The 22043-nt window shown below is 45.4% G+C and overlaps 1 protein-coding gene across 9 annotated transcripts in view; it reads right to left on the reverse strand.

Moving 5' to 3' along the window:
• Map4 (microtubule associated protein 4) overlaps positions 1–20755 on the reverse strand; it is a 157767-nt gene extending 137012 nt beyond the window's left edge. For 5 of the 9 annotated variants that reach the window (XM_045136878.1, XM_045136881.1, XM_045136880.1 and 2 more), the window contains exon 1: positions 20605–20754. The gene's annotated coding sequence lies outside the window, so the exon portion shown is untranslated. Of the gene's footprint in view, positions 1–20604 lie in introns of all 9 variants that reach the window. The other 4 variants (XM_045136884.1, XM_045136883.1, XM_045136882.1 and 1 more) reach the window with 1 other exon arrangement.
• Positions 20756–22043: the final 1288 nt, after the last annotated feature.

The raw sequence follows: 22043 nt of genomic DNA on the forward strand, positions 1-22043 counted from the left end.
TCTGTCATAGGATACAAGGATTACAGACACATGTACCAACAGGCTTGGCAAACAAGTGTCTCTAACCACTGATCAATCTCTACAGCACTTTTTTTTTTTTTTCTTGTTTTTGTTTTTGAGGGAGAGTTTCACTCTAGCCCCAGCTGACCTGGGATTCCCAATGATCCTCCTAACACAGCCTCTAGAGCACTGGGATTATTTGAGACACATCATTATGACTATCAGCTTCCAGAAACCCAAAGGCTAAGAATATCATCAAAGAGGAGATTCCCCCGTCCTGCTGGATCCTGCTTACCTGATATTTCCACCAATGTACTTGAAAAGAGCCTTAGTTTGTGACCTTTTGTTCTGTTAACTTTAAAAACTTCATGAAATTGCTAACATGTTGAGTTAGAACATGAAATTTAGAGTAACCTACATCTGTGTTCTAAAAGCCATAGTCACTAATATTTGGTTTCAGAATAAACTATTTCTTATTCTCCTTGAGGTCAAAACTGAATGTTTTGCACAAACAGATAAACATCACATACAAATGCAAAAAATTTAAAAGGTGGGTTAGAGAGACGGCTTAGTGGTTAAGACACTTGCTTGTGAAGCCTTAGGATCAGGTTCGATTCCCCATGACCACGTAAGCCAGAGGCACAAGGTGGCACATGCATATGGAGTTCATCTGCAGTGGCTAGAGGCCCTGGCGCTCCCATCCTATCTCTCTCTCTCTCTCTCAAATAAATAAATAACATGGTGGCACATACCTCTAATCACAGAAATTGGGAGGCAGAGGTAGGTGGATCACCATGAGTTCGAGGCCACCCTGAGACTACATAGTGAATTACAGGTCAGCCTGGACTAGAGTGAGAGCCCCTACATTAAAACAAAAAAAAAAAAAGGGAAATCATGGAAGTGGCAGCAAGAGGATCAGAATGTTTTATGATTCTGTCTGAACTACATAGCAAGTTCCAGGCTGGCCAGCCTGAGCTACATAAAAACCTCTCTATAAGCCAAGAACCCTGAACTGGGTATGGTACGACACATATATAGGCTGAGGCAGGACTTCTGCCATAAGTTTGAGAATTGTCTGGATTACATGATATCCTGTCTCAAAACAGAGGGTGGGACCTTTACAAATATAGTGCTAGTGACAGGCAAGATGGCGCATGTCTTTAATCCTCCCAGCACTTGGGAAGGAGAGGTAGGAGGATCAAAGACTTGGAGGTCACCTGAGAGTGCATAGTGAATTCCAGGTCAGCCTAGGGAGAGCGAGACCCTACCTCGAAAAACCAAAAGTAAAAATAAAAAATAGGGCTGGAGAGATGGCTTAGTGGTTAAACGCTTGCCTGTAAAGCTTAAGGACCCTGTTTCAAGGCTCAATTCCCCAGGACCCACGCAAGTCAGATGCACAAGGGGGTGCATGCGTCTGGAGTTCATTTGCAATGGCTGGAGGCCCCCGGCGCACCCATTCTCTCTCATTCTCCCTCTCCCTCCCCCCCCTTCTCTCTGCCTCTGTCTGTTGCCCTCAAATAAATAAAAATAATAAATAAGTAAATATTTTAAATAAAAAATAGTGCTGATGGCTGGAGAGATGGCTTAGCTGTTAAGGCAAATGCCTGCAAAGCTAAAGGACCAAGGTTTGATTCCAGCACTTGGGAAACAGAGGTAGGTGAATTACCATGGGTTCGAGGCCACCCTGAGACTACACAGTGAATCCCGGGTCAGCCTGGGCTAGAGTGAGCCCCTACCTCAAAAAATAAACAAACAAACAACAACAAAAAGAAAAGTACAGGTATAGACTTCTCTTTCTGACTTTTCCTGCCAAGTCAGATGAACCTAGGAAAACTGTATTTTCTCTATGGTTGTTGTTGCCTCATCTGTAAAATAAGAATATTAGCACTTGCAATCAAGAAGTAGCTACAAATGTCAAATGCAGTAAAGAATGCTGCTAGCTCTAGCACTTACAAAGGGTTAGTAACGCTGACCACAGCAATGAGCACATCACCACCATCATCCGTATAGGCTTAGTCGTCTTCATCCGTCCTCGTCGGCCAGCCTCCCCGGGCTAGCAGCGCTTCATGCAGGCCTCAGACTTACTCCACATCTAAGGATATGATCCTGTTCTGTTCTTCTTGGCCCCCATTTCCCAGTGTGCAGCCAGTGTTTTAATACAATTCTCCATTTGTTTGTTTGTTGTTGGTTTGGGGTTTTTTTGTTTGTTTGTTTGTTTGTTTTTTGAGGTAGGGTCTTACTCTAGTCCAGGCTAACCTGGCATTCACTATGCAGTGTTAGGGTGGCCCTGACTCACAGCAATCCTCCTACCTCTGCCTGGGATTAAAGATGTGCACCACCATGACCAACTACAACTCTCTATTTGGTCACCAGAACTACCTCCCTAAATATCATATCTGACTTCCTTCCTCTTCTGAAACAAATCTGAAGCCATAAAGAAAAGTAAAACAGGTACCACAAGGACTCCTTTTATAGGTGTGGACAGGGAGCAATGGTGGCCCAGAACAGGATATGAAAGGCCAAGCAGGGTGAGGAGGAAATTCACATGGTGAGGAAGCCTTGCCCAACTTACTTTTAAGTTGTCAGAAGACAGAACTCCCTCTGTGGTTGGTGTGATGTGGTGTTGTGCACTTGAGATAGTACTGGGTTGGGGATTGGCGGGGGAAGTTGAGGGTTGGGTTGGGTTTGTTTGAGACAGGGTCTTATGTAGGCCAAGCTGGTCTCAAACTTGAGATCTTCTGCCTCTACCTCCACTATTTGCTAGATAACACCTACTATTTTATTTACTTATTTTATTATTATTATTTTGGCTTTTTGAGGTAGGGTCTTACTCTAGCCCAGGCTGACCTGGAATACACTTGCAGCCTCAGGGTGGCCTTGAACTAACTACGATCCTCCTACCTGTGAGTGCTGGGACTAAAGGCATCATGCGCCACCACGCCCGGCTCAACGCTACCATTTTGCCAGGTATGGTGTGTCTCACACCTGTAATGGAGCACTCAAGAGACAGAGACAGGGTACAGAGGCAAAGGCAGGAGGATTACTGCAATTTTAAAGCCAGTCTGGTCTACACAGTGACTTCAATACTCCAAAAAGAAAATGTGGTGAACTATAATTCCAGGGCATATGAGGTGGGGACAGAGAATCCCTGGGGCAAACTGGCTAGCTAGACTAGCTGAGTAAGTGTGCTCTGGGCTCAAAGAAGAGACTAGGCCACAGTAAAATCAAGAGGGTTGGGAGGGCTGGAGAGATGGCTTAGCGGTTAAGCGCTTGCCTGTGAAGCCTAAGGACCCCGGTTCGAGGCTCGGTTCCCCAGGTCCCACGTTAGCCAGATGCACAAGGGGGCGCAAGCATCTGGAGTTTGTTTGCAGAGGCTGGAAGCCCTGGAGCGCCCATTCTCTCTCTCTCCCTCTGTCTTTCTCTCTGTGTCTATTGCTCTCAAATAAATTAATTAATTAATTAAAAAAAAGAGATAATTTTCAAAAAAAAAGAGGGTTGGGAGCCGGGTGTAGTGGTACACACCTTTAATCCCAGCACTCGGGAGGCAAAGGATCATGGAGAGTTCGAGACCACCCTTGAGACTACATAGTGAATTCCAGGTAGGATGAGCTACAGTGAGACCTTATCTTGAACCCCTCCCCCAAAAAAAGAAAAAAGCAGAGGAGGGTTGGGAAGATATCTCAGTAGTTAAAAGTGCATGCCTGCAAAGCTTACCAGCCTAAATTCAATTCCTCAGTACTCACATAAAGTAAGATGCAAAAAGTGGCATGCACCTTCATTTGTAGCAGCAAGAGTCTCTATAACAAACACACACACAGACTCACAAGTATGTTTTTTTAAGATAAAATGGAGAGTTCAGCTGTGTGTGGTGGCGCACGCCTTTAATCCCAGCACTCGGGAGGCAGAGGTAGAAGGATCACCGTGAGTTCAAAGCCACACTGAGACTCCATAGTCAATTCCAGGTCACCCTGGGCCAGAGTGAGACCTTACCTCGAACCCCCCCCCAAAAAAAAAAGATAAAATGGAGAGTCATTAAGGAAGACAACCAACAAAACCAACAATAACCTCTGCCCTTGCATTTGTCATCACAAAGAAACTGCTACTGAGGCCTGGTCATTAGCTTCACAAATACTTGTATTTGAAAAAACTTTATTTTGATAACTGATTGAGAGGTGGAGGGGATATGATGGAGAATGGAGTTTCAAAGGGAAAGTGGGGGGAGGGAGGGCATTACCATGGGATATTTTTTATAATCATGGAAGTTGTTAATAAAAAAAAATTGAGGAAAAAAAGACTTTAGTTCTATAGGAAGTCATCTCCAGTTTATCTATCTCACAAAAGAGATTAAAAGAGAGAGAGAGAGAGAAAGAGAGTGTGTGTACAAAGGATAAAAAGATGAAATAGAAAAGAAAAAGAACAAATAAAAAAAACAGACAAGGGCTGGAAAGATGGCTTAGCAGTTAAGGCATTTGCCTGCAAAGCCAAAGGACCCTAGTTCAATTCCCCAGGACCCACGTAAGCCAGATGCACAAGGTGGCACATGCATCTGGAGTTTGTTTGTAGTAGCTGGAGACCTTGGCATGCCCATTTTCTCTCTCAATAAAATGATAATAATAATAAAATATTTTTAACACAATATTAAGTCTGAAACAAAAACAGATATAGAGGTGCAATGCTGTAACCTGATCATGAGCTCACTGATAATCTCCCATTACACCAACATAAGAAAGCCACAGATAATAAGCAGGCCACTACCCTCTTGTGTTACAATCTCATGTACTTGCCTTGGATGTTGGGCCTCCCTGTTAAAAGCACAAGTACTGTACAACATTGAGTTTAACACACAAGAAGACTAAAAGGAATTCCCAGGCAAGCTTGTTGCACTTTTCAAAGAACCCATACCCTAACATCAAATTTAGACTTGACTTTTTTTTCTTTTTTGAGAGTGAACGAGCGAGCAAGCAAGAAGGGGGGGTAGAATATTTGGTGCACCAGGGCCTCAGCCGCCACAAGAGAACTCCAGACACTTGTACCACTTAGTGGGAATGTGCAACCTACTGCTTGCTTCACCTTTGTAAGTCTGGCTAACATGGGATCTGGAGAGCAGAACATAGGTCCTTAGGCTTTATAGGCAAGCACCTTAACCACTATACCATCTCTCTATCCCTTGAATCTTTTTATTATCTGTGCAACCTTAGGTCCTCAATTTCTCTGACATGCATCATCTTGTTTTTGTTGTTGTTATTTTAATATTTTACTTATTTACTTGAGAAAGAAAGAGGTAGATAGATAATGAGTACACAAGGGCCTCTAGCCACTACAAATTAACTCCAGACATATGAGCCACCTTGTACATCTGGTGTACATGGGTACTGGGGAAATCAAACCTGGGCCCTTAGGCTTCACTGCTAAGCCATCTCTCCAACCCTATTGTTTTTGAGACAGGGTCTACTGTAGCTCAACTGGCCTCAAACTCCCTATGTAGCTGAGGATGACCTTTATTTTCTGACCCTCTTGACCATCCTCTTGAGTGCTGGGAATACAGGCCCGCACCACCCACTGTTTTCACTGTCTCATTTCACAGATTAAAATGTTAACATTGATTATTATGAGGAGATAGGTGGTGGTCATGCCTATAATCTTGGAACTCATGAGAAATGAACCTTAAGACAACATGGGCCACATAGCAAATCTCAGTCTTAAAAAGAAAAATGACTGTGCTCAAGAGGTTACTCAGTGTTACAGGCATCTCCCTGCAAAGCCTGATGGCCCAGATTTGATTCCCCAACCAGATACACAAAGCGGTGGCACATACTTCTGAAGTTAGCCTGCAGTGCCCAGAGGCTCTGGTGTACCCATAATCATTCTTTCTTTCTTCTGTTTGTGCTTGCAAATAATGTTTTTAAAAAATTTAAAGACTGTTATATTAAGGTTATTATTATTATTATGGGAGAAGAATGAAATAAGGTATAAAATACAAAGTTACCTCAAGTCAGTCAAACGCACAACACAAAATCTCTGAATAACTTTTATGGATACACACATTCAATAAATAACCCTTAACCAAGATAAAAATGTTGAAAACAATACAGCAAAATAACTCTCAAAACCAGACTATATTAAACTCAATTCTAATGTTTTCTTTAACCACAGTTTACTGACTGGATAGAGGGCCTGCTTAGCATGCACAAAGTCGTGAGTTCAATCCCCAGCACGACATCAATCAGGTATGGTAGACCATACTTGAAATTCCACCACTTGTGAGGTACAGGCAGGAAGACCAGAAATTCAAGGTCATCCTCAACTATACACTCAGGTCACCCTGAGCTGCATGACTAAAAAATGTCTCAGTGGGACATAACAGTACACACCTTTGATCCTAGCACTTGGGAGACAGAGGCTACCCTGAGACTACATCGTGAATTCCAAGTGAGCCTGAGCTAGAGTAAGACCCAATCGCGAAAAACCACAAAAAATGAGATGGCTTAGCAATTAAGGTGCTTGCCTGTGAAGCCTAAGAAATCATGTTCAAATTCCAGGTCCCATGTAAGCCAGAAAGAGTGACACAAGTGTGCAATGCGCATATGCACACAAAGGGTCTGGAGTTCATTTGTAGTGGGTAAAGGCCCTGGCATGCCCATTCTCTCCCTCTCTTTCTTTGCCTCCTTTCTCTTCCTCCCTCCCTCCCCCCCTCAAGTAAATAAATAAAAATAAAATATTTGCCAGGTGTGGTGACATACGCCTTTAATCCCAGCATTCAGGAAGCAGAGGTGAGAGGACTGCCATGAGTTTGAAGCCACCCTGAGACTACACAGTGAATTCCAGGTCAGCCTGGACCAGAAAGAGACCCTACCAACAACAACAACAAAAAAAAAAAAGTAACAAATTAAAAATCAAGGACAGGCATGCTGGCACACACCTTTAATCCCAGCACTCAGGAGGCAGAGGTAGGTGGATCTCTATGACAACGAGGCCACCCTGAGACTACATAGTTAATTCCAGGTCAGCCTGGACCAGAAAGAAAAATATGTTCATTAATTTACCATATGTAAGACCCAAAAGGCACTTGCTTGCAAAACCTGATGGCCTAGATTTGATTCCCCAGCACCCACACAAAGACAGGTACACAAAGGGCCCATGCAACTGGGGTTCATCTGCAATGACTAGAGGCCCTGATGTTCCCCCCCCCTTCCCCTCCCACTCTCATTCTCTCTTCTTGCAAATAAATAAATATTTCTTAAGACCTAATAAAGATGGGACGGTGGTGCACACCATTAATCCCAGCACTCGGGAGGCAGAGGTAGAAGGGTCACTGTGAGTTCAAGGGCACCCTGAGACTACATAATGATTTCTGGTAATTCTGGGCTAGAATGGGACCCTACCTGAAAAAAAGAAAAAAAAAAAAAAGAGACCTAATAGAAGAGCTGAAATTATTTATTTGTGAGAGGTGGATGCACCCCAATGGAATGCAGAGGTAATGCAAGATTATCTGTCCTACTTACATATTCCTTAATTCTCACAAACCTGCACAGAATTATTGGCACTGATTTTGTAAATAAGAAAATAGGGGTCTAAACTGGGCATGATGACACACACCTTTAATCCCAGCATTTAGGAGACAGAACTTGGAGGATTGCATGAGTTTGAGACCACCCTTAGACTATATAGTGAATTCCAGGTAAGCCTGAGCTAAAGTGAGACTCTACCTCAAAGAGCAAAAAAAAAAAAAAAGTAAAAAGAAAGGATGAAAATAGGTGTCTGGAGAGATGGCTTAGCAGTTAAGCCTGCATAGCCTAAGGACCCAAGGTTGAGTTTCCATGACCCACATAAACCAGATAAAGTGGGACATGCATCTGGAGTTAGTTTGCAGTGGCTGGAGCCCTAGCATGCTCATTCTCTCTCCCAATCTCTCTCAAATATTAAAAAAAAAAAAAAAAAGAAACAAGGGCTATAGAGATGGCTTAGCAGTTAAGCGCTTGCCTAAGAAGCCTGAGGACCCCAGTTTGAGGCTCGATTCCTCAGAACCCACATTAGCCAGATGCACAAGGGTGCACACACGTCTGGAGTTCTTTTGCAGTGGCTGGAGGCCCTGGAGCGCCCATTCTCTCTCTCTATCTGCCTCTTTCTCTGTCACTCTCAAATAAATAAATAAAAATAAACAAAAAAATTTAAAAAGCCAAGCATGGTGACACACACCTTTAATCCCAGCACTCAGGGCGGCAGGGGGGGGGGGCAGAGGTAGGAGGATTACTGTGGGTTCAAGGCCAGCCTGAGACTACAGAGTGAATTCCAGGTTAGCCTGAGCTAGAATGAGACCCCACCTCGAAAAAAAAAAAAATAGGTTCACTGTTATATCCCAAAATTCAGTGGTAAAACTGGAACATGAACTAAGAACCTTCTGACATCCAGTCTGCTACTATTACTGCAACACTATAGTTATCTGCCATTAATGACTACAAAGTTGCAGAGCATGGTGATGCACACCTTTAATCCCAGCACTCGGGCACTGGGGAGGTAGAGGTAGGGGGATGAATCATCTAAAGTTCAAGGCCACCCTGTGAATTCCAGGTCAGTCTGGGCTACAGTGAGACCCTATCTGGGAAAACCAAACACACACACAAAACTACAAAATTTCATTTTATCAAGACTACCTCAGACTCTAAGAGCAATAATTCATTGTTGAAAGACAACACTGCCCTTGGCCAAAATCCCTGGATTAAGCTGGATGGTTTGCCTGTAAGGCATCTATCTCAGCAAGCCTCAGTTATACCAGCATTTAAAGTTGTTAAGAATCTGGACTCAGAGGTTGTTCACAATGTCCTTCAAATATTTCCTTTGTCCCAATTATAAATGTTATCCCACTTCAGCCTGCTAAAGAACAGCTGCCTGGGTAGCCTGATGACACTCACTCTTAAAATACACCCAGCCCAAATCAACCTGCTAAAAGAGAACTTGCTAAATTGGTTGAGTACTAGGCAAGTGGCTATATCAGAAAGCCTCATTCTTAGTAATTCACACTCCTTTTATTTTAGGTATATGACTAAACAGTACCAATGACACTGTTTAAAAGATCAATGTTAGGTTCAGGGGTGTAGCTCACTTGGTAGAAAGCCTAGCATGCATTACAGTCCTGAGATAGTAGAACTGCATAAAACTAGGCCTTGTGGTATACATCTAGCATTCAGGAAGTGGAGGAGGAAGCAGCAGAAATTCAAGGTCAGGAAGGCCCCTAAGGCTCCTAAAACAATACAGAGTACTACCAATGCTCTTGGTTGCCCACCATAGTGAGACCTTATTGCTGAAGACACCACATGCGTTGGCCAAAGGATATTGAGAAATCAAGTAGCTAAGCTGGAAGCCTTCTCTCTGCTGTCATTGTGCTGGAAAGTGCTTTGCCAGCTGCTGGAGAAGACAGGTCATCAACAGTTACCCTGCAAGCCACACAACTGGCCAGCCAGGCAAGATGTGTCCACGGGTGCAATAGTGGTGTAACTGAAGCCGGGCGTGGTGGCGCACGCCTTTAATCCCAGCACTTGGGAGGCAGAGGTAGGAGGATCACTGTGAGTTCGAGGCCACCCTGAGACTCCTTAGTGAATTCCAGGTCAGCCTGGGCTAGAGTGAGACCTTACCTCAAAAACCAAAAAAAAATTTTAAAACTGAAAGAAAAAACAGTGGTGTAACTGTTATGAGGGTGATCAACTGGTCTCTGGTTGGATTAGATCCCTACTCCAGGGAAAAAATTCATGCCTGGTACTGAAAACCTAGTCAAAATTCTATAGCCAGAAGGTCACAGGCCTGGGGGGAAGCTAATACTGCCATTTTTTTTTTTTTTTTCTTTTTGGTTTTTCAAGGTAGGGTCTCACTCTAGCTCAGTTTGACCTGTAATTCACTATGTAGTCTCAGGGGGGCCTTGAACTCACAGCAATCCTCCTACCTCTGTCTCCTGAGTGCTGAAACTAAAGGTGTGTGTGCCACCACAGCTACTGTTGTATTTTTATGTCTATAGTTTTATCCTCATCTTTGGTCAAAATAGCTTCTTTTTGCAGAAGGTGGTGACTACTGGGGAAACTCAAAACTCATCAGAGTGATGTGAATATGTGTGCCTGTGGCGTGCTCAGCGCTAAATGAGACATCTCGATCAAATCCTCCAAGTTCAGAGAGCACTACAGGATGGGGAGGAGTGCTCTCTTCCAGACAGGAAGAGGACCTTACATTTATGACCTGACAGTATACCTCATTACCTACACAAGACCCACACAATACTGGGTCCATCAACATTTTATCATAGATGATAGAGAAGGGGGGAAAAAAGTTCAGCAAAGTAGGACTACTTTGAAAGAAAAAGGGGTTCAGTATGAGGGAAAGGAGGTGGAAAGAAGATAATAAAAGATGATTATGACCAAAATATATTATGTATATGTGTGAAAAGTGTCAATAATAAAAGTTTGGAAAAAATATTCAAGGACTGCCGGGCGTGGTTGTATACACTTTTAATCCCAGCACTCAGGAGGCAGAGGTAGAAGGATCGCTGTGTTCAAAGCCATCCTGAGACTACAGAATAAATTCCAGGTCTGCCTGACTTAAACTGAAACTCTACCTTGAAAAAAAAACAAGGGCTGGAGAGATGGCTTAGAGGTTAAGGTGTCTGCCTACAAAGCCAAAGGAACCCAGTTAGATTCCTCAGGACCCACATAAGCCAGATGCACAAGGGGACACATACACCTGGAGTTCGTTTGCAGTGGCTGGCGGTCCTGGAATGCCCATTCTCTCTCTCTCTCCCTGTACCTCTCTCTGCCTCTTTCTCTCTCTCTCTCATAAACAAATAAATAAAAATATAAAAACAAAATATTCAAGGGCTGGAGAGATGGCTAGTGGTTAAAGCACTTGCTGCAAAACCTAAGGACACAGGTTCAATTTCCCAGTACCCACATAGGCCAGATGCACAAGGCAACACATGTGTCTGGAGTTTGTTTGCATTGGCTACCGGCCCTAATGCATCCATTCTCTCTCTGCTTGCATACATACATACATATATATTTTAAAGCCTACTTTGAGGCCGGGCGTGATGGCACATGCCTTTAATCCCAGCACTTGGGAAGCAGAGGTAGGAGGATCACCATGAGTTCAAGGCCACCCTGAGACTACATAGTGAATTCCAGGTCATCCTGGACTAGAGTGAAATCCTTCCTCGATTAAAAAAAAAAAAAAAAAATGAATAAGCCTACTTTGGAGCTGAAGAGATGGCTTAGCAGTTAAGGCGCTTGCCTGGGAAGCCAAAGGACCCAGGTTCAATTCCACAGTACCCACGTAAGCCAAATGCACAAGGGGACACATGCATTTGGAGACCATTTGCAGTGGCTGGAGGCCCTCCCTGGTGCACCCATTCTATGTCTGTTGGTAACTCTCTCTTTCTGCTAACAAATAAATAAATAAAATAAAGAGTTTAAGGCCACCCTGAGACTCCATAGTGAATTCCAGGTCAGCCTGGACTAGAGTAAAACCCTACCTCAAAAATACAAAAAAAAAAAAAAAAAAAAGATTATCTACATAGTGATTATTCAGGCATAAAATTTAAATACTGAAGCAGGGCCTGGTGTGGCACAAAGCCTTTAATCCCAGCATTGGGGGAGGGAAGCAGAGGTAGGTAGATCACTGAGTTCAAGGCCAGCCTAGGACTAGAGATTAAGTTCCAATTCAGCCTCAACTAGAATGAGGTCCTTCCTACCTTGAAAGAGAACAAAAAAATTGCCTGAGACTACATAGTGAATTTCAGGTCGGCCTGAACTAGAGTGAGACTCTACCTTGAAAAACATTAATAAATACATAAAAATTGCTGCTGAAGCCAGGCATGGCGGATCATGCCTTTAATCCCAGCACTCAGAAGCCTGAGGTAGGAGGATTGTCATGAGTTCATGGCCAGCCAAGTCTACAGTAAAAACACCAACACACACACACATATACACACACAAATGCTAACAAAACTAAAATATAGATAAACCTAAAAACAAATGCCAAATGAAAGAAATAGGATACAGCCAGGCGTGGTGGCACATGCTTTGAATCCCAGTACTCAGGAGGCTAACTTAGGAGGACTGCTATTACTTCGAGGCCAGCCTGGGGCTACAAAGTCAGTTCCAAGTCAGTTTGGGCTAAAGTGAGACCCTAACCCCTGCCAAATATATATATATGCAAAAGACCATTTATTGTGTGACTTCATCTATATGATATACAGAATAGAGACAGGAAGGTTAGTTGTCATCAGGAGATGGGGGTGAGACTGCTTGCTAATGGGTATGGGATTTCTTTTGGGAATGACGAAAATGTTCTGGAATTAAGTAGTGGTGATGGTTACAGAACATTATAAATATACTAAAACCACCAAATTGTATGTTTTAAAATAGTGAGCTTCAGTGCTGGAAAGATGGCTTAGTGGTTAAGGTGCTTGCCTGCAAAGCCTAACAACTAGGGTTTGAGTCACCAGTACCCATGTAAAACTAAGTATACAAAGTGGCCCATGTATCTGGAGCTAGGCATGGTGGCATATGCCTTTAATCCCAGAATTTAGGGGGCCGAAGTAGGAGGATTGCCATGAGTTGGAGGCCACCCTCAGACTATAGTCAATTGTAGATTAGCCTGGGCTAGAGTGAGACCCTACCTCAAAAAAAACAAACAAGGGCCCAGTGTGGCCCTGAGACTACATAATGAATTCCAGGTCAGCCTGGGGTAGAGTGAGACTCTACGTCCGGGACAAAAAAAAAGTAAGTTTTTGCCACCAGCACTCAGGAGGCAGAGGTAGGAGAATCACTGTGAGTTCAAGGCCACCCTGAGACTACATAGTGAATTCCAGATCAGCCTGGGCTAGAGACTCTAGTCAAGGGAAAAACACACACACACACACACACACACACACACACACACACACACACATACATAACACACATATACATACACACACACACACACACACAAATCTACATATATATAGTAAGTTTTATGATATCTGAATTATATCATCCCTCTTTAATACGAAATGACTTCTATCCAAAGATACATATTTATAAAAACATCAAAAGTCCTTCACCAACACTAGTATCAAAAGTGGTAAGGAAAGCCCGGTGTGGTGCCCCATGCCTTTAGTCCCAGCACTTGGGAGGCAAAAGTAGGAGGACTACAGTGAGTTCAAGGTCAGCCTGAGACTACATAGTGAATTCCAGGTCACCTGCGTTAGAGTAAAACCCTACCTCAAAAAAAAAAAAAAGAGAGAGAGAGAGAGAGTTTGAGCAGAAGTATCCTGTAGAGGTAGATGGTGGATAATGCTTTTCCCAGAAGCCACAGATTGTTATAGAAAAATTTCACTGCCAGAGGTTGGACACTTCCCAGTTGAGGTATTGGTCAGAGAATTCTTTGATATTCCCAAAACAACACAGTTCTTGGTTGTCCACCAAAACTAGACAGCAAGACCCTAAGTTGAAGATACCACATGTTTTGGCTACAGGACAGTGAGAAATGAAGCTGGAGCCACAGTGGGGGAGCCTCCTTGCTGTTAATTAGCTGTCATAGTGTTGGAAAATGCTATGCAACATGTTGGAAAAGAAAAAAAGTCATCAACAGTCTTTTTTTTTTTTAATTTAAATTTATTTATTTATTTATTTGAGAGCAACAGACACAGAGAGAAAGACAGATAGAGGGAGAGAGAGAGAATGGGCACACCAGGGCTTCCAGCCTCTGCAAACGAACTCCAGACGCGTGCGCCCCCTTGTGCATCTGGCTAACGTGGGTCCTGGGGAATCGAGCCTCGAACCGGGGTCCTTAGGCTTCACAGGCAAGCGCTTAACCGCCAAGCCATCTCTCCAGCCCTCATCAACAGTCTTAACCAGCAGTGGACCCTGCAAACACCACTACTGCTGAGCCAGGCAAAATGTGCCAACCAGTACAATGGTGGCATTTCTGTTATGGGGAAAAACAAATGCTCTCTGACTGGTTTTGTGGCCTGATCCACAGGAGGAAAAATTCATGCATGGTACTACTGAAAATCTAATCAAAAACCTATGGCTGGGGAGGTCATAGGCCCTGGGGGGAAACCTACTGATGTTGCTTGGTTAAACTGATGTATTATACCCACCAAGTATTTATGCTGCCCACATATAAATGTTCCTCTCAGCTGGGCATGGTGGCACGTGCCTTTAATATCCCAGCACTAGAGAAGCAGAGGTAAGAGCATCGCCATGAATTCAAGCCCAGGGTACTGGGGGAAGGGGGGTGGGGGGGAAGAAGAAGGGTGTCACCAGTAGAGACTGTAACTTGACTTAGATTGCTGTTTGGGGTTTCTGAGGCTCTGGGAGGGGGAGGTTTAGGTTCTACAACTGGAAACAGCAATTGTTCTTGCATTATACTCAGCCATTTTGAATTTTATTACTTCTTTAATCCCAGGTGCTTCCTTCAGTGTTGCCAAACAATAGAAAAATGACTAACGTATAACATAACCTTATTTGTATATTCATTTAAGAATTTTAACACAAGCATGCTATGTTACATGAAAAGATTCTTCTAGATTGCGGTGTTGGGGGACAAAGGGACTGGGGATATAGCTCACCAAAGGTATGTGCTTATAAAGCCTGCCATTCCCAGTTCAATTCACCCAGCCACCCATGTAAAGCCTGAAAGGCATTCATTTTCAGGAACAGAAGCTACAGTGCCCAAACACACATGCGCACACACATACAAATAGATAATAAGTTTTAAAAAATAAAAATAAGACAGCCAGGCATGGTGGCACACATCTTTAATTCCAGCACTTGGGAGGCAGAGGTAGGAGGATCACCATGAGTTCAAGGCCACCCTGACACTACCAAGTGAATTCCAGGTCAGCCTGGGCTAGAGTAAGACCCTACCTCAAAAACTTTTAAAAATTGTAATAATAATAAATAAATAAAAATAAGCCAAGCATGGTGGCGCATGCCTTTAATTCCAGCACATGAAAGGCAGGGGTAGGAAGATCGCCATGAGTTAGAGGCCACCATGAGGTGACATAGTGAATTCCAGGTCAGCCTGGGTTAGAGTGAGACCGTACCTCAAAAAAATAAAAAGTAGGGGCTGGAGAGATGACTTAGTGGTTAAGCACTTGCCTGTGAAGCCTAAGGACCCCGATTCAAGGCTCAGTTCCCTATGACCCACATTAGCCAGATGCACAAGAGGACTGGAGTTCGTCTGCAGTGGCTAGAAGCCCTGGCGTACCCATTCTCTCCCTCCCTTTCTCCTTCCCTCCCTCCCCCCCCTCTCTCTGTGCATACACACACACACACACATATATACACACACACAAATATCTGCCTCTTTCTGTCACTTTCAAATAAATAAACAAAAATAATTTTTTTAATAAAACAAATTAAATAAATAAAAATAGGGCTAGAGACATGGCTTAGCGATTAAGGTGTTTTGCCTGCAAAGCCAAAGGATCTAGGATCAACCTCCCAGACTTGAGTTCCAGGTCAACAGGAGCTAGAGTGAGATCCTACCTTGAAAAAGAAATAAGGGCTGATCCAGGCATAGTGGCACATGCCTTTAATCCCAGCACCTGGGAGGCAGAGGTTTGAGGATTACAGTGAGCTCGAGGCCACCCTGAGACTACAGAGTGAATTCCAGGTCAGCCTGGGCTAGAGTAAAAACCTACCTAGAAAGACCAACAACTGAACCGGGCACGGTGGCACACGCAAAGAATCCCAGCACTCAGAAGCTGACAGGAGAAGTGCTGTGAGTTCAAAACCAGCCTGAGACTAAATAGTGGACTCCAGGTCAGCCTGGGCTAGAATAAGAACCTACCTTGAAAAACCAAAATAAATAAATAAGAGCTGGAGAGGGTAAGGTCTTGTCTGCAATGCCTAATGACTGGAGTTCGATTCCCCAATATCCACATAAAGCCAGATGTACAAAGTGGCTCATGCATATGGAGTTCATTTGTAAAGGCTAAGAGGCCCTGGTATGCCACACACACTGTCTCTCTACTATCTCTCTCTGATTGAAAATAAATAAATATTTAAAAAAAGAAAAGAAAAAGAGTAGTTCATGCTATAATCCTAGCACTCAGGAGACTAAGGTAGGAGGATGCATGTGAGTTCAAGGCCAGCCTGAGCTACATACATAGGGAGTTCTAGGTCAGCCTTGGTAGAGTGAGACCTTGCCTAAAAAAACAAGACAAGGGTCTGGAGGGATGGCTCAGCTGTTACAGCACTTGCTTGCAAAAGCCTGATGACCTGAGCTTGATTCCCCAGTACCCACATAAAGCCAGATACACAAACTGGCACATGTGTCTGGAGTTCAGAGTTCATTTGCAGTGGCAAAAGGCCCTGGCGCACCCATCCTCCCTCCCTCCCTCCCTCCACCCCCCTCGCTTTGCAAATAAATAAATAAAAATTGGGGCTGGAGAGATGGCTTAGCGATTAAGCGCTTGCCTGTGAACCCTAAGGACTCAGGTTCAAGGCTCAATTCCCCAGTACCTATACCTATGTAAACCAGATGCACAAGGTGACACATGCGCCTGGAATTCATTTACAGTGGCTGGAGGTCCTGATGCACCCATTCTCTCTCTCTCTCTCTCTCTCTCTCTCAAATAAATAAATAAAAATCAACCAAAAAAATTTTAATAAATAATTAATTAAAATTAAGGGCTGGAGAGGTGGCTTAGCTGTTAAGGTATTTGCCTGTAAAGCCAAAGGACCCAGATTCAATTCCCCAGTATCCACATTAGCCTGATGCATAAGGGGGGGGGGGCGCATGTGTCTGGAATTCGTTTTCAGTGGCAGGTGGACCTGGTGCGCCCATTCTCTCTCTCTCTCTCTCTCTCCTCCCCTCCCTCTTTCTCTATCAAATAAGTAAATAAATAAATATTTTTTAAAAAATATCTTAAAGCCAGGCATGGCAGCACATGCCTTTAATCCCAGCACTTCAGAGGCAGAGGTAGGAAGATTGTAGTGAGTTCAATGCCACCCTGAGACGACTACAGTGATTTTCAGGTCAACCTGGGCTAGAGTAAGACCCTGCCTGGGGGTGGGAGGGACAACAGAGCTGGAGAGATGGCCCAGCACTTAAAGGCACTGGTTTACAAAGCCTGATGGTCTGAGTTGGATTTCCAAGCACCCATGTAAACCAGATACACAAACTGGCACATGTGTCTGGAGTTGGTTTGCAGTGCAGGAGGCCTTGGAGTAGCCATTCTCTCTGTGTGTCTGCTTCTTTCTCTCTCAAATTAAACTAAAAATTTAAAGTTAATTTTAAAAAATACTGTGTGTAGTGGTGCATGCCTTTAGTCCCAGCACTCGGGAGGCAGAGAGGCAGGAGGATCACCCTGAGTTTGAGGCCACCCTGAGACTACATAATAAATTCCAGGTCAGCCTGGGTTAGAGTGACCCATCTTCAAAACACCAAAAATAATAATGATGATGATGATGATCTGAATGGTGGGCTGGAGGGATGGCTTAGCAATTAAGGCATTTGCCTGCAAAGCCAAAGGACCCACTTTTGATTCCCCAGTATCCAAGTAGGCCAGATGCACAAGATGGCACATGCATCTGGAGTTAGTCTGCAGTGGCTGAAAGCCCTGGCATGCCCATTCTCTCCTTACCTCTCTCTCTCTACCTCTCTCAAGTAAATAAAATTAAAAAAAAAAAAAAAAAGGATGATGAAATTGACAACACATCCCCAAGGCGGCACAGTCACCCATGTCTGAAATCCCAGACGTTGGGAAGCTGAGGCAGGATACCATGAGTTTAAGGCCAGCTAGGGCTACAGAGTAAGAGCCCCATCTCAAAAAAATGAAGTAGGGCCAGCACACATGGTGGCACACACCTTTAATCCCAGCACTTGCAAGACAGAGGCAGGAGGATCTCCATGAGTTCGAGGCCACCCTGAGATAGTGAATAGTGAATTCCAGGTCAGCCTGGGCTAGAGTAAGACTCTACCTCGAAAAAAAAAGAAGAAGAAGAAGAAGAAGAAGAAGAAGAAGCGGAGGAGGAGAAAAGAAAAGAAACAGGGCTGGAAAGACTTCGTGTTAAGGCAGCTGCCTGCAAACCAGAATGACCTAAGTTCAAACACTCAGTGTCCTCATTCCAATTCTATAATCAACTGCTTTCTATTACTGATGAGGCTGCCAAGAACAATGGAGGTGTCTTCAGTAGATAATTAAATCCAATTGTGTACATGACATTAATAATTTCAACATATACTAGAACTTGATTTATCAAGTTTGCTTTGCATGAACATATTCCCAAGCACTTGAAACATGCCCTGTGACCCAAAATTATGGAATTTCTAAGTGGAAGTCAGAGGTGCCATGATTTAGATATTACTTCTGCCACTGAACTATCTGTATGGATTATTTCCAGTCAGAATTTCCTCCTCTGTAAAGAAATAAAACTAGGGCTAGAGAGATGGCTTAGCGGTTAAGCGCTTGCCTGTGAAGCCTAAGGACCCCGGTTCTAGGCTCGAATCCCCAGGACCCACATTAGCCAGATGCACAAGGGGGCGCACGCGTCTGGAGTTTGTTTGCTGTGGCTGGAGGCCCTGGTGCACCCATTCTCTCTCTCTCTATCTATCTGCCTCTTTCTCTCTGTCTGTCACTCTCAAATAAATAAATAAAAATAAACAAACAAACAAAAAGAAATAAAACTAGTACCTGGGAGGTGGGAAGTGCTCAAAAAGCAACTGCCTTATTATTTCTGATAATTACTGATTCATTAAGAAAGAGACAGAGAATGAATCCGGGCATGCCAAGACCTCCAAACACTGTAAACAAACTCCAGATGCATTCGCTTTCTTGTGCATCTGGTTCTACGTGGGTGCTGGGGAATAGAACCCTGGTCCTATGCACTGCAGGTAAGTGCCTTAACTGCTGAGCCATTCTCCAGTCCCATAAGCTAAATTTAAAACGAAGAGTATGATTAAGTAAAATACTTCATGAGGAGTATGAACTGTCAAGCTCCATCAATTTAAAAGCCATCACCTGAACGCAGCCCCATTCTAGGAAGCTGAGAAAAGCAGTTACAAAGTTGCAAGGACCTGCGGCACTGTACACATGGAACCTCTTGCTTAGCAACTCTTTTAGTGTTGTCTACCAAACACCCGCCTGTAATAGTTAGGGCATGACAACTGTTCACTCTAAATCCATGTGCTCAACTTGGATTCAGGATTGATTTATAAAAATAGCTGCTGCCGTTGCTGGTCTTTGAATCTGTGCGCTGATGACTGGGCACTGTTACCCTATAGGCCTAGAGAATTTCCCTCGCCCCGCCCATTTCTCTGCCTACCCAGCCAAGCTGACAGCAACCGCCCCCACCCCCAATCTCTGCACCACACTATTCTCCCTCCTCCTGGGCTGAGTGAGCAAATTACAAGCACAAATATCCCCTGATGCAATGCCACAACCATCCCTGGGAAAGAGCAGAGGCAGTGGCCAAAAGCGCAACAGCAGAGAAATGGGCGGGAGAGACAGACACAGACAGACAAACACACACACACACAGACACACACAGAACCAGAAACACTGCAAAGTTTTGCAGCCTGGGAAAGAATCGAGAGGCCCTGGGGAGCAATACTGTAACTGGACCAACGGAGAGAAAAAGGAAAAAAGGGGGTTCCCAGCCGAAATCCGGGTAACACTAATCTTCCCTGAGAGAGATAAAGGCTTCACCCCCGGATCTGTCCACTTTAAACCCAAACCTACATACAGGGAATCACTGTCTCTTCTCCAAACACAGAAAAACGCATTTCATCTGCACGTTCCTGGAGGTCAGCAACCACCCCTCAACATAGCCCCATACACACCCGCAAACTCCACCACCTAGCAACTTCACTCGAGTTGCGCTCAGGCAACACCCTCAGGCTGCTCCATGTGCTAAAAAACCCAAAATCCCTGCTCCGAAGTAACGTTTCCAAAAGTCTGCTCCTTACCTAGTCCCCGTGCCAAGGACACCCACCCACCCACTCCCCAGCCCCTTAACACTACCGCCACCGAACACACACGACAATGCTTTGGTCTCCGTAACAGCGATGACTACGCACTCCCGTGGCCAGGCCCAGGTTCTGCAGACCACCCTGCAGAGCCCCACCCAGGACCCCGGGACTGGACACACGCTAAGGCTTGTCTCTGCCCCAACATCCACAGACGGGCGCCCCACCCCAAGTCCCAGCAGCCAAGCCCCACCAGGGAAAGACCCCTCAACCCCACCCACCCAGTGTCCCGGCTGCAAGCGATCTCTTTGGGGGTTCAGTCCCATGCACAAGCCAGAGGCTCCACCATCCCAGACCCCCCGACACAGGATCTTTTCAGCTCGCATTCATCCCTACGGCCCCCGCCCCCAACCCCACTTCAGAGTTCCTCGCCGACTCCCAAGGACACGCCCGCGGGGACCCCCCTCCCTTCCGGGCGCCCCCTCCTCTGGCCCGCTTCCCCGCAGGCGAGCAGCCAACGCCCTTCTCAGCCTCGGACGGGCCCCGCGGAGGATCCCCCTGACGGACGACCAACAAACCCTCTCCTCCTCCTCCGCCCCCCACAACACCAACGACAGTGAGGAGACCGCCCCTCGGATCAGGCCTCGCCGCGTCTACACTCACCCACAGCCGCCGCCGAGCCGGAGCGTGAGCCGGAGGGAAGCCGGGAAAGGACCGGGAGAAGCAGGGAGCCACAGAGCAAGCCCGAGGGGCGGGGCGCAGGGTGGTGGCCGCTTCCTCGTCGCCCTCTTGAAGGCCGGCACGAGGGAGGAGCGCCGCCACCGCCTACCCAGCGGAGCGCTCGCCGCGTCGACCAATAAGCGAGGAGAAGGGGCGGGCTGAGGAACACCGCCAACCAATCAGCGCTGAGCCCGGCGACTCGACCTCTCAGTGGAAGCGGCGCGAGCGACGGGCGGTTGGCGAGGTACGCGTGGGGGGTCTGGACTGTCGCCGCCCGTCTCGTCCGTCCGTGGATGCCTTAGCGAATAGCGGCCCTTGGACCCGCCTCTGCTCTTCTGTGATGGCCGCCCGCTTCCTTTTAGAGCTTGGGTATCTACCAGCCCCAAGGATGCGAGCGTCCTGGCGCACGCGGCCCGAGCCTGCGTCGACCCCGCGGGCCTGACTGCTGGGCTCTATGACGTCACCTGGGAGGGGCGCGGGGCGGGGCCTCAGGCTCTCCCGCTGCTAGCGGGGAAGGAACCCGGAGGTGGGGGGGGGGGGAGAGAGGTGCGGGCGGGGGGCGGGGGTTATTCTCCAGGCCCCTGATGCCAAAAACTTTTCCTTGAAACGTGGCTGCTCCAAATTGAGATGTACTTTCAGCGTAGATATTAACACACTGCAGTTCCGAGATTTAATACGGAAAATAACACAAATCTCGTAATTTCAAATTGATCACAAATGAGATAGTTGAGTGCAAAACTGGTTACTGGTTTGGGATTTGTTGGGTAACAAAGTGTAAATGTTGCTTTGAACCTTTTAAACATGGTTGTCATAAGCTTAAAGTTACCTTTTGAATGTTTTAAAATATATCTTATTTATTTGAGGTGAGGAAGAGGTAGAGAGATGGAAAGAGAGAGGGAGAGAATGGGTGTTAAATGGGTGTGCCAGGGCCTCTAGCCACTGCAAATGAACTGCAGATGCGTGCACCCCCTTGTGCATCTGGCTTATGTGGATCCTGGAGAATCAAACCGTGACCCTTTGTGTTTTCAGACAAACGCCTTAACCGCTAAGCCATCTCTCCAGCCCCCCTGAATTTTGTTTTATTGGATTTTTTATTTTTTGTCTTCAGGCAAGGTCTTTTTTTGTTTGTTTTACGAGGGTCTCAACGTAGCCTAGGCTGATCTGGAATTCGCTATGTACTCTCAGGATGGCCTCGAACACACAGCTATTTTCCTACCTCTGCCTCCTCCCGATTGCTGGGATGAAAAGTGTGTCACCAGGACCGGCTTTGAGGCAAGGTCTTATTCTAGCCTAGTCTGATGTGAAACTCTGTAGTCCAGGCTGGCATGGCAATTCTCTTTCAGCCTTCCAAGTGCTGGGATTTAAAATATGAGCCAACACCC

Source organism: Jaculus jaculus, chromosome 17 (assembly GCF_020740685.1).
Source record: "Jaculus jaculus isolate mJacJac1 chromosome 17, mJacJac1.mat.Y.cur, whole genome shotgun sequence".
NCBI lineage: Eukaryota > Metazoa > Chordata > Mammalia > Rodentia > Dipodidae > Jaculus > Jaculus jaculus.